The sequence below is a fragment of the Macaca thibetana genome, chromosome 12, assembly GCF_024542745.1.
Source record: "Macaca thibetana thibetana isolate TM-01 chromosome 12, ASM2454274v1, whole genome shotgun sequence".
NCBI lineage: Eukaryota > Metazoa > Chordata > Mammalia > Primates > Cercopithecidae > Macaca > Macaca thibetana.
The window spans coordinates 25,815,689-25,833,370 of record NC_065589.1 but is presented as its reverse complement, the minus strand read 5'-3'; the positions used below and the strand labels follow the sequence as shown (position 1 = coordinate 25,833,370).

At 42.6% G+C, this 17,682-nt stretch overlaps 2 long non-coding RNA genes and 1 other non-coding gene across 5 annotated transcripts in view; all 3 read left to right on the top strand.

The window, feature by feature from the left end:
* Window positions 1-17,682, top strand: part of LOC126932460 (uncharacterized) — a 408,483-nt gene that overhangs the window by 39,887 nt on the left and 350,914 nt on the right. The gene's annotated exons all lie outside the window — the stretch shown is intronic.
* Window positions 7,410-10,376, top strand: LOC126932456 (uncharacterized). The gene is made up of 3 exons (XR_007718178.1): window positions 7,410-7,424; window positions 9,416-9,715; window positions 10,189-10,376. It is a non-coding gene; the product is annotated as an uncharacterized LOC126932456 (long non-coding RNA).
* LOC126933336 (U6 spliceosomal RNA) lies at window positions 16,382-16,488 on the top strand. The gene has a single exon (XR_007718559.1). It is a non-coding gene; the product is annotated as a U6 spliceosomal RNA (small nuclear RNA).

Here is a 17,682-nt window from a genome sequence, read left to right as displayed (position 1 = left end):
ATGGTACAGGATGAGGTTGGAGAGAGAGAGATCAAACCATGATCAAGTACATTGGGAAGACTTGAAAATGTTAAGAGGATGGCTTGTGAGATTAGAGGGTGCCAACTGGGTGATGTATTGACTGGAGGAACTGTGTAAAGGGAGATGCTACTGTCAACATCAATGGTTCAGTAGAGAGAAGGATTTGATGATGGCTTAGGTCTGGCCAGGAAGGGTAATTGAGATATAAAGGAGACAAGAGACCAAGACTTGGTAATGGATTGGATTTGGGAGGTGAAACAGATGGTGTCAAGGGTGTGGCTTTTGTTTCTGCATAATGCAGTTATCTGGATGCTGGTGCCATTCTTGGGGATAAAGGCCAGACATGGGGAGAGTGATGATCATGTACTTGGTATGACATACTGGCTTTGAAGTGCCTTTGACACTTACAAATAGATATATTGAAGGATTATTGGTGTATAAGTCATCCAGCCTTTCCTTTTTCCTCCATTATACCTCATAGTAAATGCTTTTGAAAAGATTTTTTTTTTTTTTTTTTTTTTTTTTGAGACTGAGTCTTGCTCTTTTGCCCAGGCTGGAGTGCAGTGGCACAGTCTGGGCTCACGGCAACATCCGCCTCCTGTGTTCCAGCATTTCTCCTGCCTCAGCCTCCTGAATAGCTGGGATTATAGGGGCATGCCACCATGCCCAGCTAATTTTTGTATTTTTAGTAGAGACAGGGTTTCGCCATGTTGGCCAGACTAGTTTTGAACTTCTGATCTCAGGTGATCCACCCACCTTGGCCTCCCAAAGTGCTGGGATTACAGGTGTGAGCCACTGTGCCCGCCTCATTCAGATTTCTATAGAACTTGTTTGCTATTTCTTCCATTTGTCCCTCCTTCTCTCTCCACTGCCATTATCCTCATTCAAGAACTGAGCATCTTATGTGCAGGAGATCCTTAGCAAAAGTTGGTTGAATAGAAGAGCGAATGTAGTTCAAGCCCCACTCCCTGGTTTTCTGATATCTATAGATGGCAAATTGTGTTTTGAAACCCAGATTCCTTGAATAGCCACCATATGTGACACTTTCCATTTTCCTCTTCCAGGCAGGTCTCTCTGGAAACCTTCTGTTGGTGATTTGTTGGTGACTTTTATTCACACAAAGAAGCAGTTCTATAAAACAGACTACTGGCTTGCTTGTTGGTACTCCAGACCTTCTGTGTCCACTCAAGGCTGGTTGTTTCCTCTACAAACCTGCTCCCATGAGAGCAGGGACCTGCGTGAAAGCAGGAATTGAGAAATTGGGCTCACCACTGAATATTCCCTGGGAGTTAATCAGTCCTGCCACAGAATGGAAGCTCAGTAAATATTTGTGAAATGCATTTGGTCAGTGAATGAAAAGTCCTTTTATTTTTCTAAATCCTGTTCCTTCCCACTTTGTCCCACATCTCTAAGGAAGACTTCCCAACTTACCAAATTTTCACTGTCCTTTGAAACTTCTTCAGAGTTTATTATCCATATGACCTTGGCTTTAAAGTCTAGACAACCAACCCTAATTGTGTGAAATTGTGTTTTATGCCTGCATTGCCAGCCATGTGTGTTAGACTGGTTTCAACAGGAGGTGGTGTGTCTTCGTTCTGGTCCTCACTGGACTTCTCTGGACGTTAGCTCCCTTGTTCTATAAATAAGCAGGTTGGGCTAGGTGATCTCTGAAATGATCTGACTTTGGTGATAGCCTCCTTCTCGTTAGGGACTGTACCTTTTATTTCTACTGCATTTTCCACAGGTACTAGCATGGCCCACACTAGGTGGTCAGTGAATATTTGTTCAGTCTAGCTGCTTTGGTGTATTATGAGGATAGTTCAACACAATCACAGTGACTTTGCACAAGTGGGGGCATTTCTAGGCAGGGAAGAGAGAAGACATTGTCCTCACAACAGGTCCTCTGGTGCTCTGTGCCTGCCTCTCATGCCTGACACCATTGGCTATAATGTTTACAGAGGAACTGGCCTCTTTAGTTTTAGAGGTATTTTTCTGGATGGTCCTGAAGATTGGATACTATTTCTCTCCTCAGTCCCTCCCACCCTCAAAAGACCTGCTGTGCCAAGGAGAAGTTGAGATCACAGGGAAGAAGACAGCCAGACTTGGGAACTGATGAAGAAACAAACAAAAAAGTCCCCTTTGCCCAGAGTTGAGGAGCAGTTCTGGTTCCAGACACCCATGCTGAGAAACTTGAGCAGCAGAAAACCCAGTGGGGGACGGGGTAGGCGATTCACAGGCCACTCAAGGCGGGGGTGTGTGGAGGCTGTTTGGGTTGGCTCCTGTATTGGACCTCCTGGAGGGAGGACGGAGCAGGGCTGAGCATTGGCCACTGCTGCCTGTCTCTGTTTCTCTTTCCATTTCTGCCCCAGTGTTGCTCAAGCTAGCAGCCATTTAGATAGAGCCCAGTAAGCTACTTCTAACCCTTAGCAGGTCCAGGATGAGGCCTTTCCTTGAGAACCATCTGTTAATCCAGTCTGCTGACTGTCTCATCATTTTTTTTCCTGCTATCTTTGCACAGAGAGGACATATGAGTGACTTCAAATAACTCAGCATAGGACTAACAGGGACAGCCCCATAAACCTGTTTCCTTCATACCTTAGCTTCCCTGGTGGGACTTAGCTTTTTTTCCCCTTGATGAAAGGAAATGACTATGTTCTGATCATTGTTGGCACAGAAAGAGAGATAACTAAATTCCTGGCCTTTTGAGAAGAGACACTATCAGCCTTTTCTTTCTTGGGGCCCAGGGATGTCTTGCCTGGAGACAGGTAAATGGACAGGATGGTGTCTGTATCTCCTAGACGGGTAGCCAGGGTTGCAGTGCAGGAAAGGGCTTGGAGGCCAGTGCTCTCACTGGTCCCTTTCCTAGGTTAGGAAAGGTAGGCTTAGGGTGTCACTGTTTTGGAAGTCAGATCTCTAGTTAGATTCCATGTCACCTCTCCAATTCAAACTCACTCCATTAATTTTCCCGGGGAGTACAGCGGATGCCTTCATAGGGCTGGATCTTCCCAGCAGGCTGAGACTTGGGGCTTATGAAGAGGGAACATGGAAAAGTTGCTGACAGTCCTTACACATGTCGATGACTCAGTCTGAATCCCTCTCTGAAATCTAAGTCTCTCCAGATGTTGACCTCGGCTGGAAAACGGGGGCCTTTTACCCTGTTCACATGCACACCCTGTCTTCTCTACTGCTGCTGCTGCTGCTGTTCGAACAGGCCAAAGGGGCGTGGGGACAGATTGGAGGAGGAGAAAGTGGCTGACAGAGGTGCCTCACCAAGGGGGCAGAGCTCTCTGAACTCAGAACACATTCACTGTCTTCAGTAGGGAATAAGAAGAGGCCAGAGACCAAGGCCTAGGGGTAGTTTGCAGAGCAAAATGGGGGAAGGATCTTAACTCCATACACCTTTTTTTCATCCAGTTCTGGAGGTATAGGCAGCATCTTGGTTCTGAGGATGGCCTGGAGTCTGTCTGAAGATATGGTGGTGTTCCTTCCCATTTTTCCATCAGGCTTCTCTCCTATTCTTTCTGCTGCATTCTCAAATTGTTTTTCAGTAAACAATTTCTGCTTTTTTCAGGAGAGAGATTGGGGTGCTTAAAGTGAGAGATTTATCACAAGAGCAATGGTCATGGGAGGCTCTTAGGGTCTACCTTGTCCTGCTTCTTTGGGAGCCAAGAGGCTTATCTCAGGGGCCACACCTGGGCGGTGGAAGAGCCAGGATAGTGACAAGATTGCCGACCCCAGGCCAAGGACTGCCTGCTGCACCATAGTGCCTTCCCTACTCGACTTAAAAACAAACCTGTCCTTGAGTCTCCACTCTATTAGCCTTTTCTTTCATGCATGCCTGCTATGATCACAGTGAAGGAACCTAATATTAAAGAGGGAGAACTGGAAAAAAGTAGTCCTTTTTAGAGGCAGAGCATGAATTTGGATGACCTCTGGACAACTTTCAAGTTCTCATTTTGAGAGCATTCAAACTTTCATTTGCTTTTAATTATTTTCAGACTTCTGAAAATTGATCATTTCTGTTCCTTTTATCTTTCCAAGTCCCACTAACAATAAAACTACATGGTATAATGGTGCATAAAGAAAATTCAAATTGTATGCTTCAGAGGGTTCTAAATAAAGTTTTCACATTGACCACTAGCCACTAACCTGCCTCCCTTAATCCCCATCTATAACATAGTAACAAAAAATATGTCCTTTTTCCGAATACACTGGAAATACAGTTCCATTCAGCTGTTGAGTTAAAAGTAGGGCTGCATCCCAGGGTGTTAGAAAAGGGTGTTATGGTACAAAAATATCACACATATTAAAATCATTTGGCCTCATGTGGTCACGAATAATATGTTTTAATCCATCCACCAACTGGAGTAAGGAACTTTGAGTTGGAGTGTTGCTAGAGAACAATTTTATAATAAATAGACCTTGAGATGAAGTGTAACAGACAAAGTCACAAATCATAGGCAAAGTGAGATCTCAAACCTACATCTCTTAATCTCCAGTCCAGGCTTCTGCCACTATGCAATGATGCACCGCAATTATAATTTCTGGCCTCTTTTTTATTTTCTGTGCATTTGGTCTGCTTTTCTCTTCTCCCCTTGTGTGCTAAGAGCCATGTACAGGAGCCTTGGCCCTCTTAAAATCATCCCACCTGCCAAGGGCCATCAGTTCAGAGTTTTAGGGCACCTGACCCTTTGAAAGCGGGGAAAGAGTTGCTATCAAGGGGGGAAAAGGACCGCAGAGACAGGCTGAGGTTGCCACACATGAAGAAGGTCAATGGCTTCATAATGGGTGATTTCAAAGCATTGTGACCATCAGGCTGGTAGAGTGCATTGGATACAGGAGATCTGACTAACTCTACTGACCAAGGTTGGGCCAAGAGAGAGCATCACAATGAGCCCTACCTCTTTGACTTGGCTTGCCAAGCCTCTACTTCCTAGTCTTAGTGGTGATTGAGGGAGAAGAACAGGCAGATTCAAAGCATAATTTTACTACATGTCCTGAAACTCTTAAAAGAGAGAGTTGGCAATGAAGGCTTGCTTGACAGTGTCACTGTCAGGTTTCCCCATTGTTCTTTGGGGCAGAATTCTCATATTTGGAGATCTCAAAAAGTAGGTTTAGTTGTATTTATACTAAATAAAAAGAAAAAAGTCGATCTTTTGCTGCTCTTTCTAATCCTAAAGTTCTGTGGTCCAAAGCACAAAGGTTTAGTAACACTTCCCTCTTCATTACATTCTTGTTCTGGGGAAGCAGATGGGACTTGCCTAGAGAAATGTTCAAAGCAAAGCTTTTGTTTTTAGTAAGGACCAAAGAAAGACCCAGATGCTTTAGAGTGTGGAAGTAATCAGATTTTATTGATCAAGAAATTCCAGATACTTGGCAGCCTTATTACTGTTATTATTATTATTATTATTATTATTTGGTGGGGAGGAAATGTAGTAGGTCATACCATGGAAATGTTCTGGGGTTCTAGTAAGGACCATGTCACCATGTAGAAATATTTGTTTTCTAAGACTACTGCAACAGTAAAAGTGCACTTTCTTCATGTTGCAAGAGAGGAAAGACAAAACTGAGGTTTAAAAGTCCCTGGTTAGAGCAGGAGAGCCACAGGAAGTTCTTCAGATGGGCACACAAGGCTAACTTGACATTTTCCAAATTTTCCCTTATGATTTTGTTACCTCTTTAGCTCTGGTTTGGCCTAGCTTACTTGCTACTTCCTGTGACATCTGCTTTCTTGTGGGTGTGACTAGCTAGGGCTGGTGTTGTGGGCAGTAAAGGAATTTACCAAGACAATCATAGGTAAAGAAAGGCAGATTTATTAGACAAAGTATGAAGGTATGTTGCAAGAAAGCAATGGGCAGCACAGCAAAGAAGGGGCTGTCTGCAAAGAGGCAGGGGCTGGAGGGGAGTTTTATAGGATTTATGTGCAGAATGACGTTGTGCTGCTGGGTCTATGTGGGGAAGGAGGTCATTGTGCCCACAGGTTATTTGTGTTTAGCCATTTCTCAGAAAAATTGTTTATTTTTCTCCTCCAACCTGGGGCCGGCCTTCCCCTACCTTGCGTCCTTTCTTTGTTGTTACTTATTAGGACTCCACATGCTCCAGATAAAAAAAGTTATGTCTCCCTAGAACCAGCTACATAATTTGTGAAGTCCAATGCAAAATGAATATGCTAGTCTCTTGCTAAAAAGTTATTAAGAATTTCAAGGTGGTGACAGAAGAGCATAAATCTGGGATCAGTGTGGGTAAGTGGGCACAAGACCGTTTGTGATGCACAGGTCCCATGACTATGAAGCCCACCCTGTCTGTTCTGCCTCACTTAAGGCACTACATATGGCAAATACCAGATAACTAAATTGAAAAATCCCTATCTTGTTCACCTTTATAGTCCAGGAGAGCTGGTCAAATCTCCTATTCATAATGGGAGATTGATGAATACTTGCAAATGACTTGCTTCATACTGAGGCTGTGCCATTTGCCTGAGAATGAACTTAGCCTCTTCATTACTGGGTCCATGACCATCTCCCCTCTCCCCTCCTCACACACATCCTCTATCCATAGCTGGTACTACTCCTGTCTTCACTTCTCCTACTCTTACCCTCAAGCCTTGCCAATCACTGCCCTCTTCCTCTTCCTTCTCCTTGTTCTCCTTTAGTGGTGCTTTCTTCTATGCTCCTGTAGGAAACTGGCTGAGGCCTAGGGTACATGCAGCTCTGCTGTATCCTAGTGTGGCTGAATGCACTCACTTAGTGCTTATACTTAGTGATGGGAGATGTTAGGGGCCTGAAGGTAGTTTTCCAGTCATTTGCCTGAAGATTGTATTCTCAGCTCTGAGACAGAAGGAGCCCAGCTGCAAAGAAGCTAGGCCACTGTGACTGGGTCTTCCCCTCTCTGGGATATCACAAAGTCCACATGAGGTCAGTGAACCAATCTACAAGAGAAGGGCTGAGCAGGGGACCTGGGATGATTTCCTCCAATATTTAGTCAGACTGATTTTCTGGATCCAAGCTTCTCAACTTACTACATGTGGACAAATCATTATATTTCTTCCAGCCTTAAAAATCTTCGTAAGTTACAGAGAGAAGGACTCAGGCTTAATGGCAATCCTATTATTTTACTAATGAGGAGACGAAACACCTAGTTGGAGATCACCTCCTTACTGGCTCAGAGCTTCAGGAAATCGCTCAAGGGTATGCAAATACTGAACAGCAGAACTGGGATTTAGATCCACATCTACTTAATTTTAGTGCATGTGCTCTAACTGCTGCCACAGAAGGGATGCAGAGGAAGATGGTCAGTTACCCAGAGGGTGATATCTTTGACTTAATGTTCACCATAAAGACAGCTATCAACAGAAGACTTGAAGTCTAACTTGTTATCTATTGTAGGAAAGTGCCTGCAACATGGTAAGTTCTCTAGTGATATTAAGCCATTTAACCCAAGCCAACCATGGAGTTGGAGAAGAATGGGGTGTGTTATAAAATACTGACATGATTTACGTGGAGGGGAAAATTTTTAATCCTAGACTTCTGCCCTAAGTGAATAGTGAATGACTGCTGAGTAGACACAGGAGCGGGAAACAGATGTGAACAGAAAAAAATTGGTTTTAGTTTTGTATAGGTTGAATGTCTACCAGACAGGTCCAATGTTCCCAAGGATGCCCTGTAGACAAATGGGATAGAGACATGGGGTTGAGAGAATGGGGTTGAAAGTAAGGCATGCAAAACTGGAAGCTGTGACACTTGAGGTGGTCAGAGCACTTTTAGGGGACCTACTAAGAGTCAGGCACTGTGTGAGCGCTTGAGGAACCTCATCTCATTTCTCTGTCCTTACCTTAGGTGATTCCTGCAGAGCATCTGACAATCAGAGAAGAGTTAGAATACATTAAGCTCAGCATCACATATGTGGTTTAAATACAACTCTACCTCCTTCTCTTTCTTTCTCTTCTTCTCTGCCTTTGTTGCCCTACCCAGGATTAAAACCTTAGGTCTTACGTTAAAAGAATGACAAGAGAACTGTAGCATTCTCTGCCTCTTGGGCGTCTGCAAGAGGTGGAATATTAGAGGGACACTGGGGGATGCTAGGATGATCACATCCACCCCTCCACCCCCTACGACCTCAACATGAAGTTGGCCCTCTTGAAGTGGGTGAATCACTACAGCCCTTGTTCAGGAAGTGTGTTTGAAACCAGGCTTTTAAGGAAGAGAGGTGATGACATTTCTTGGGACCTTCTTGCCAACCTGACCATTCTGGTTGGCACCACCCAGAGCTACATTGCTTAGGCTTGAAGCCCAGGTGTGTTGTTGGGCTCTTCCACCTTTATGAGGCCCATGTTTCTATGATGCCAGGTGGCAGCCCTTCATCAGCCTTTGGGCTACATCACTGTGGAGGTGGCTGGAGTCTCTTTTTTCATGCAAACTGCTGCCCAGTGAAACTTCATAAAGCAAGGCTAATCATGTTACTCTTCAGTTCAATCTGAGAAACTCTTTATTGTTTACAAGATGTAGACATTTTGACTAAAGCATTTCAATTTCCATATCCCCATCTCCAACCCTAACCTGGCTTTTTAGCCATGTCCTTTATTATTTCCTTCAGGGAACCTCTGTTATAACCAAACTGGGTTATTTAAAAAGTAGAAAAAGTACAGGTGTTCATAGGAAATTCAGTGATTTGTACTATTTTTTTCATCTTCACCTATTCAACTTCCATATGTGCTTCAAGACTCAAAACAAAGGCCCTATACTCTATGGTTACTTCTTTGTTTAGTTACATTTTATATCTACCAATAGAAGATGCCTTCTCTGGCCAGATATAAGCTTCTTGAAGTTCAAGCTATATTTCTGTGGGGCTCTAGGGGATAGGGCAGGGGTAGTAGATTTAGAAAATGAACTGGAATAGAGCTTTAAATTCCACATTTTGGGGACTTAGAGTAGAACTTGGGGGAGGGGCAGGGGAAGATTACAAAGGGAGCACAGTAGAACGTACTTATTATCTTGATTTGTAGTAATGGTTTATGGGTGTATACCTGTGTCAAAACTTATCAAATTGTACACTTAAAATATGTGCAGTTAATTGTATATCAATTATACTTCAATACATTCATTTAAAAAGTGTACATTATTCAAATCCTCCCTCAGGAGCTCTTTCTAGAAGTAAGGCAATGAAACCAGGAATATATGCCTAAATGTGTCAGCAGACAAAGGCTTTAAAAATGCTAGACTTGTATTTGAAAGGCATAGAGAATTTTGCTTGGTTTCTGTAATTCATGGGGGTTCCAATGGGCTATCCTGATAGGAAGCCAGCTGATTTAAGGAATCCCAATAGGCATTTTCTTAATTTTATCCAACATTTCAGTACTGCCCCAACCACTCAACCAAGCTTTCATGTTGACTTTCAGCCATTGTGACAAGGCACCATCAATCATGGACCCTTTACCAGGAGGGTCCATGTCATAAGCCACTATATAAAGGAAATGATGGGTGGACTGCTTTGGACAAATGGATTTAGGGTAGGAGAGAGGGACAACAGTAGGAGCAGGTGGATATTGCTGTTTCAACCAAAACCTCGTACTGACCAGAGCTGAGGAACAGAAGATGGTGAAGGCCTGCAGATGTAGGTATTCAGCATGTCATCTGAAATATTCCCCACAGAGGCAAAAAGCAAGGAAATTATCTCTGAAAAGGAATGAGAAGACAAGGTATTGATGACATTTTCTGATTATAAAGGGGACTCTCAGGACTGAGGAATTGTCACCCATGCCTGCCAGTCTCCCAAACTGTCATGCCTCTTCATAAGCAAAGATCTCCTATCACCTTCTAAAGACTGGCCCCAGTACTTCTCTAACAATCCCTTCCCTTACCAACACCCACCCACCAATAAAAAACAACCACCCAACTCTCTCCCTGTTTCCCCATGAGTCCTGTGAAGAGCCAGGCTTTCTGTGCTCATGGCTTGTCTTCTTTGTGCTGTAGAGCCTCCTTCTAATCTTGTCCATGCAGTAAAGAGAGATCATACAAACCCTGGACTACCTCTTTGAGGTGGGACTCTCAAACTCTTTGAAGGTCTGTTATTTGATGGAATCTCTGGGAAACTGAGTGGGGAAGGTCCCTATATGAAAAACACATGGGTTTTTGGAGTGTATACCTTTAATATTCTTATTTGTCTCTTTAGTCAGCAGAATATGTCAATGTTTTGGTTGAAGAAGCTGCTTGAATCTGGGCTTTTCTGGGCCATGTGTTCTCCCACAACCAGCACTAAGAAAGGCTTTTGGTACAGGCCCAAGACCACCATAATCATCATTGATTATTCCTCTCCACCCCAGTGTCTCTAAATAAAATTTCTCTTCTTTCTCTGACAAAGGTGTGTTTGAGTGTTACTGTTCAGCTGAAGAGTGACGTTGGGTGACCTTAGAACCCTAGCCCTTCATGTAATCAGATGGGTGTGATAAGTAGAGGGAGAACCACATGAGTCAGGAGGAAATATGTAGTTTACCCTTTTTTTCCTGTTTGAAAGATTTACTATGATGTTTGTGGTTGGGCTTTGGTTTGGGATAAATTGAGGTGCTTTCTGGATACGATAAGGGCTTATTTGGTTTGATAGACCATCTAAACAAGTCCAGTGCAGGCTAAGACAGGTGAACCACCAGATCACCACAGTTCACACTTCTCATTCATTTGTTAGCAGAAATGAAGATGCTTGTTTTCCTAGAAACAAGCCCAGGTCATCCATCATGAAGTCCCGGAATTGTAAATGTGAGGAAGTGCAAAGACACAACATACGCTTACAAAGGCATATGTACATTTGGAACTCTTTAAAGGACAACATCCTCGAGCTTCTCCTGGTAGTATGCTCTAGATATCATGTAGTGTTTGGGCAATTTGGGATCAAATAATTCTTATAGCTTTATAGAATCCCTTGTGTAATTAAACGTGAACCTTGTATAACTTATGTAAAGGTACCAAATCATCTCTTACTCCCAATCCATTACCACTAAACTGCAAAAGTTCTGCTAAGCACAGCTTGCCTCCCCCCGAGAATCATAAATGCAATCTTTAAAAACCATTTACCAGCAAGACCAAAGCTAATCTGTAAGGTTGGGGCCTCACAACTCAATTCTCTATTTCCTTTGGAACATGAAAGATGCAGAAACTGCCTTTTTCTTGTTCGGCTGACTTAGGTGGGCCCCAGGGTTTTGTCCTATTTCCTAGATGTTGATGAGCTTCTTGCATTTCTTTGATGATTGCTTTTGCTCTTTGGTGGTCACATTCGGTCTTAGTGTAGGGGTGCGGAGAGATGGCAATTTACTGCTTAAAGATGTTATGGCAGGTGTTCCTGGGCGCAAGAGCGGGGTGTCCTGAGGTAGTGTATGTAGTAATAATACAAGTCGCTCTTGTGGTAGCAGGCTGTAGTAATATAGCTATATCGTTGGATATAAGCATGTCTTATGGTAGTAGGCCATGGTAACAGGTAACAGGGACCTCTGGTAGTAACTGGCTACAGTAACGGGTTATAAGTGTGTCTGGCAGTAGTAGGCTGTAATCATGTTGTGCATACACTGACATAATCGCAGGGAGAAGGCAAAGGCAAAGAGGTCAATAGCCTTCCCTGCGTCATTCTGGCGCAGTCCTCCACACCACCCTCACTATTTTTGCTACATTTACATAGGACATGTTTTACTATTGAATAATGCCCATGTGCCAGGTCCTGTTCACATGTCTATGTACTCTAAGAAATGTACACATAGTGTATATAGTCTAAGACATATAGTCCAGGAGAAAACCAGAATAAATCTAATAGTACCAGGAGATCTATCACATGTTCAAATTTGAAACTTAGAAGAAAATTTTGAAATTGATAATAGTGGAGAACTACAGGATGTGAAACATTTGAATCTTCTGTCTAGGGTATTTAATATTTATTGATGAAAGTCTTGTATGAGGTAAGCAACCATGACCCAAGTTATACCTTACAGCAGCTTTTGTGAGTTATACGAGGTGATAGGGCCACTCAAGAGAGCCCCGACAAGAGTTATAGGGCCAGATAGCAGGTGTTTTATTCTTTGCAGGTGATAGCAGCCATAGTAAGTGAATGGCTCTGGCTTTGTTTTAGTTAAACTTTGCTGGATTTGGCCTGCAGACTGCAGTTTATCAGGCCCTACACTAGAGACTGTGGAATCATTATTTCATTTGTCTCGGTTGTAGCATCGAGGTAATCAGGGTCCCAATTTCATAATTGAAACAGGTGGAATGATTAACTTGCTTAAGATCATACAGCTTAGGATGTGCTTGAATTAAGACCCCCGTCAGAGTGGTGCTATTATACCTTCAAAAAAGTCACACAAACGAAGAGGTAGGTAGAGCTGGCTGGCAGGGTTCTATCTACCCTCATTCCTCCAGCCCCTGGGAGGTTGGATCCTTCTTCTCCGGATCTCACCTAAGTGTCAATATTATGCTTCCTTTTCCTAAGAGTTTCATTAACCCTTTGCGGTAGGTTGTTACTTCTACTCAGAGGCTTCTTCCTCTTTCTGGATACCTTTCTGCAGTAGGCTATCTTTATACTTGTCTTCATGGGACTAGTAATTTTATATTTCTGGTAAAAGGGTCTTTTAAGGAGTACAGGGAAGTAGGGCTAGGGGACAGAACCTATTAGTCCTAAGCCAGATGCTACTCAGGCAATTAAATCAGTGACAGGAGGAGGCAGCTATCAGGTCAGGGCTTTGTATGATGCAACAAGCGTCATAATGTTACAGCCACCATTATCCTTTATAACTCATCATATCAGGTGCTGAAACTGGTCCCAGATTAGAGAGCATAAGCTTGTGAATCTGAGTACAGTCCCTCTTGCTCGGTTATAACTCATGACCTAACACTTTTCTCCAGTCTTTCTGCTTTTCAAAATTTTATAGTTGCCCATTATGGTGCGCTTTTAATACATTCTCCAATAACAGAAGATTACTCTCATAACTTATGTCCAAACTGGTGGCCCAAGAACCGAAACAGCCCACAAATATGTTTTCTTTGACGTCCTATGCAGGCCAATGTGGAGTGAGCAGAAAACATTTGGATTAGTTGCCACCATGGAAAAGTCAGGAACTTTCATGTAAAATCTAGATATTTGACTTCTTGGTTGCTCTTGAAAATGTTCAGTGTCTATCAATACTAGATTTTAACTGGCTTGCACTCAGAAGCATCTTTCGGAAGAGGCACGTACTTGTCAATTTGCCTGTCTCCACAAATCCCTGCTTGTGTTACTTTATACTACCTGCCTGAGCTCTGAAGATATTTGATTTTGTAACCTCTCTCCTAAACTTTTGGTAGCTAGCACTACCAGCTGTGTTGGTTCCATTGCTCTCTTGCCCACATTTATCAAACAGTAAAGAGGACAGTTTGATATTCTAGGTAGGGGATCCAAGGACAAGCATCTGGAATTGTATACAGGGCAACCTGCTTTTTGGATCTTTATTCAGATCACTGGGACCACACATTATCAAGTCTATCTCATTGCTAGCCTCAGAATCCGTTCTTTTTCCTGAAGAATAGTTGGAAATTAATGAGGAAATTATAAGAATTATAACCACAGAGAAGAGAATCAGTTGTCTGTCTGGATGTGACTTGGGCTCCAAATTGGGACAGAAGACTCCTAACACATTGTAGTCCTCCTGCCCCTGACACTTATTATTATTTTTTGGTGCGTATAACACTGTGTTCTCTAAATGCTTTCTTGATAGCTGGGACTGCAAGAACATTGTGTTAGGCAGAGGAATTGCCTTAAACAGGTCCTGGACCTGTGAGTCTTTTTCCAGTTTTGTGATTCCCTGAAGGGCGGGGACCCTGACTGATCTCTACCTGCATTGTTGGTGTATGACAATAACAATGGCAGCGATGAGATGATAATGTTGGAGCAAGACAACTCACTGGATTATTCGTTTGTGTATATTCTCAATATATTTCCCCTCCCCTCTTTGAAGCAGAGAGCCACATTTTCATTGTGTGTTTTCCTGCTTTGGGTGGGGGATGAAATGAGCTCTTTGTACATAATTCCCTTCCTGAGTTTTTGGTATTCAAAATCTATAATTCCCTTGCTGAGTATTTGATATTATTGGCATGTTTTGGGAGCAACTTAATTTTATCTCACCTTCCAATACAACCTGAGATAAGAACTTGAGTCCAGGCTTTGTAATGGGAGGTAGATTATAGGAAGCAGAAGGGAGGGGACAGGCCACGTGGGACAGGGAAGGAAGAGAATAAAGAATATGTTACTGAGCTGAGTATTGTCATCAGCAACTGGGGTTCAATCCTGCTGGAGACCCTCTGAGAAACTGTAGAATGCACCTTGGAATTATCTCTCCAGATGCGGGGAGGCTGGGACATGTAATGGATTTCCATCCTCTCCTAGTTGAAGGTTTCCTCTGGGAATGTTAACTGCCCCTTGGGCTGCCTAGCACCTTTGATAGGTAGGAATACTTGCTCCCTGATATATTATTCTCTGCTTTTTTAGGGCCTCAGCCAAAACGGAGACAGAAAATGCATCATGCTAACATTGTTGTATGTATGTGTATGACTACATAATATTCTATCATTTTGTTTTATACAATCTATGAACCAACATCTTATATTTACTGCAGTTCTAATTATTTTTATTAAAATGTATACAAAAATTTACATCTTTGTTCAGTATTGTCTGTATTTTTTATATTTTCTTAGGATACAGCTTATAAAAGTGGATTTATAGGGTCAAATGGGTTATGTGTTTTCTAAATTGCTTTTCAGAGAGGTTTCATTGACCTGTAGTCCCATCAGCAGTGTGAGAGAGCATTAAAGGTGAACTTTGGCAATGACCTGGCATGGGTGACTAAGAGAGGTTGTAAACTCTTATTGCTCAGAGGACTTTTAGCACAGTGGAGGCCTCTATTTATTTGGGGTAGGTTAGAGCACTATTCTATGTGAATAGAAAATGTATGAAGGACATTCATTCCGGATTCCTTGTCTTCCCTGGATTCTAAAAGTGCTTCTTTATAGTATCAGCTGAAATAAGCATATACAAAACACATAAAATAGATTCTTCAAAGATAATTCCATTTTGAGATATTTAATAGAGTTTTCAAAGGTTCTGAATTTACTTTCCCATCATTACACCCTTATTTTCTGTGTATCCATGTACTAAATGGGTTACCAGGTGTTCCATGTTCAAATTTCTAAGATTATGTGGGAAATGATAACCCAGATACATATTAGAACTCTTGAAATTTTAATTTACATGACCAAGCACCTTGTAGAAGTTCTGACAGTTGATTGATAGAATTGGAGCCCAGTTTCCCTTTGTCCCTTTTGTTTCCCAGGAGTTAAACTAGAAAATCAGAGGAAAAGATTAAAAAATGGAGATCAAGAGAAAGAGGGAAAAACAAAGACCAGAATAAACAAAATTTCAATTCATCCCCTGGATCAGTGAGCACAAGCCATGCTTCTTGATTCGAACTCAGGTGAAGGGTGAAATGCAGCCACATCTATATTTTCCATTGCCTTATCTGTCTCCCTTTGCTTCTCTTTGCTTTTCTTATTTTATAGGCTCAAAGCACCTTCATGTCTATCATCAACAATAAATGGGCCTGGTATCATTGGAAATGTGAAAAATAGAACGTAAGAATTTTCAACCCCCTAAAGAAACCCTGGCTCCTCCATTATCTCTGAGGTTTCCCATAAGATCTCTTAAAAGTTTGTTGTTTTCCAGTGAGAACACATGGACATAGGGAGGGGAACATCACACACTGGGACCTGTTGGGGAGTGGGGAGCAAGGGGAGGGAGATCATTAGGACAAATATCTAAGGCATGTGGGGCTTGAAACCTAGATGACAGGTTGATGGGTGCAGCAAACCATTATGCACATGTATACCTATGTAACAAACCTGCATGTTCTGCACGTGCATCTCAGAACTTAAAGCAAAAAAAAAAAAAAAAAAAAAAAAAAGGGTGTTGTTTTAATGGAAGAGGTGAACTAATTTCCAAACCAGTTGATCCCCACCACTGTCTAACACAGGCCATTCCTCCAGAGCACCTGGGGGAGCTGTTGTGCCTGGCACCAGTCTCTGGCACCAGTCTCTTTCCAAGAAGAATGTGAACATGAACATATATACCCAACCATCCAGAAACAAGGTTCTTAGTACGTACTGTCACAAGAGCAGGATGTTTGAAATTGGTATGGTCCTAGAGTTTTCAGAACTATGGAGGTCAGTGGAGCATGGGGGCAAAATGCAGTGTTCATTGCACTGTATTCTGTTGCCTCTCCAAGCTTCTCCTTTTAAGCACAACAACTCGCTGAAAGTGTTTTGTTTCATGATGAGGTCTGCAGATAAAATAAGTGAAAAACGTGCTCACTTCGGCAGCACATATACTAAAATTGGAACGATACAGAGAAGATTAGCATGGCCCCTGCGCAAGGATGACACGCAAATTCGTGAAGCGTTCCATATTTTTAAAACCAAACACCGCATGTTCTCACTCATAAGTGGGAACTGAACAATGAGATCACTTGGACTTGGGAAGGGGAACATCACACACCGGGGCCTATCATGGGGAGGGGGTAGTGGGGAGGGATTGCATTGGGAGTTATACCTGATGTAAATGACGAGTTGATGGGTGCTGACGAGTTGATGGGTGCAGCACAGCAACATGGCACAAGTATACATATGTAACAAACCTGCACGTTATGCACATGTACCCTAGAACTTAAAGTATAATAATAATAAAAAATAAATTAAAAAAAAAATAAGTGAAAAACGAAGCCCTCCTAAAGTAATAAAGAGAGAGCACCTTAGGAAGAAGAGATACAGACAAAATCTCTTTGCCACAGTATGGCTTATATTTTAGTTTTCCCAATTTCCTGGGAGTTTTATTCACTGATATTTTCCAAGAACCTAGACCCATGGCGAGAACAATAGATGATCAATAAATACTTGTTGAACAAAAGAATGACTCCGGTTCCAGGGCTAGTCCTGGCCACTCTTTGATCACTTGGTCCCTCTGTGATTTCGTTTCCTCATCTGTTAATGTCTGCTAGTGGGTGGGAGGAGAGGGGAAGGTTGTAATAGCCAGTCCCTGAGATCCTCTCTATTTAGGATGGTGTGTGGTTTCCATAGTCAAGGTCCTAGTTGGTTAAGTGACTTAAGTAGGCATCTTCTTTACTGTTTCCCAGAATAAACTAACCCATATAGGAAAGAGAACAGTTCCATTCCTGAGTATGGGCATCAGAGTATGAGCAAGTTGAATCAAAGTAGATCTCTTTCAGTTTTGGCTTTGCCCTCTGTTAATTTCAAACTGTCCCTGAAATTCATATACATGGCAGTAATATGGTTCTAGTGTTTCTGTAGGTGAATAAATTTAATCCCATCTCTGTAAGGCAGCCTCTAGTTTGGCCTGGCCAGTGCTCCTTCCTGTTTGCTTTCTGTTCCTCGTCATGCTTTCCGCTCCTATCAGTATCACATAGCAATGATTTCTCACCCTGGCAGTGGCAGTTCCTTCCAGTAGCAGCCAGGGACACCAGTTTGCAGTTTTGTCAACACTTGTAGAACTAGGTCCATTGTTCTCCCACAGAAACACCATCGGCCGTCATCTGGCTCAGGGGTTTGGGTCCCAGCATGGTGAGCCCTCCCCTTCAGCCCCAGCAGAGAA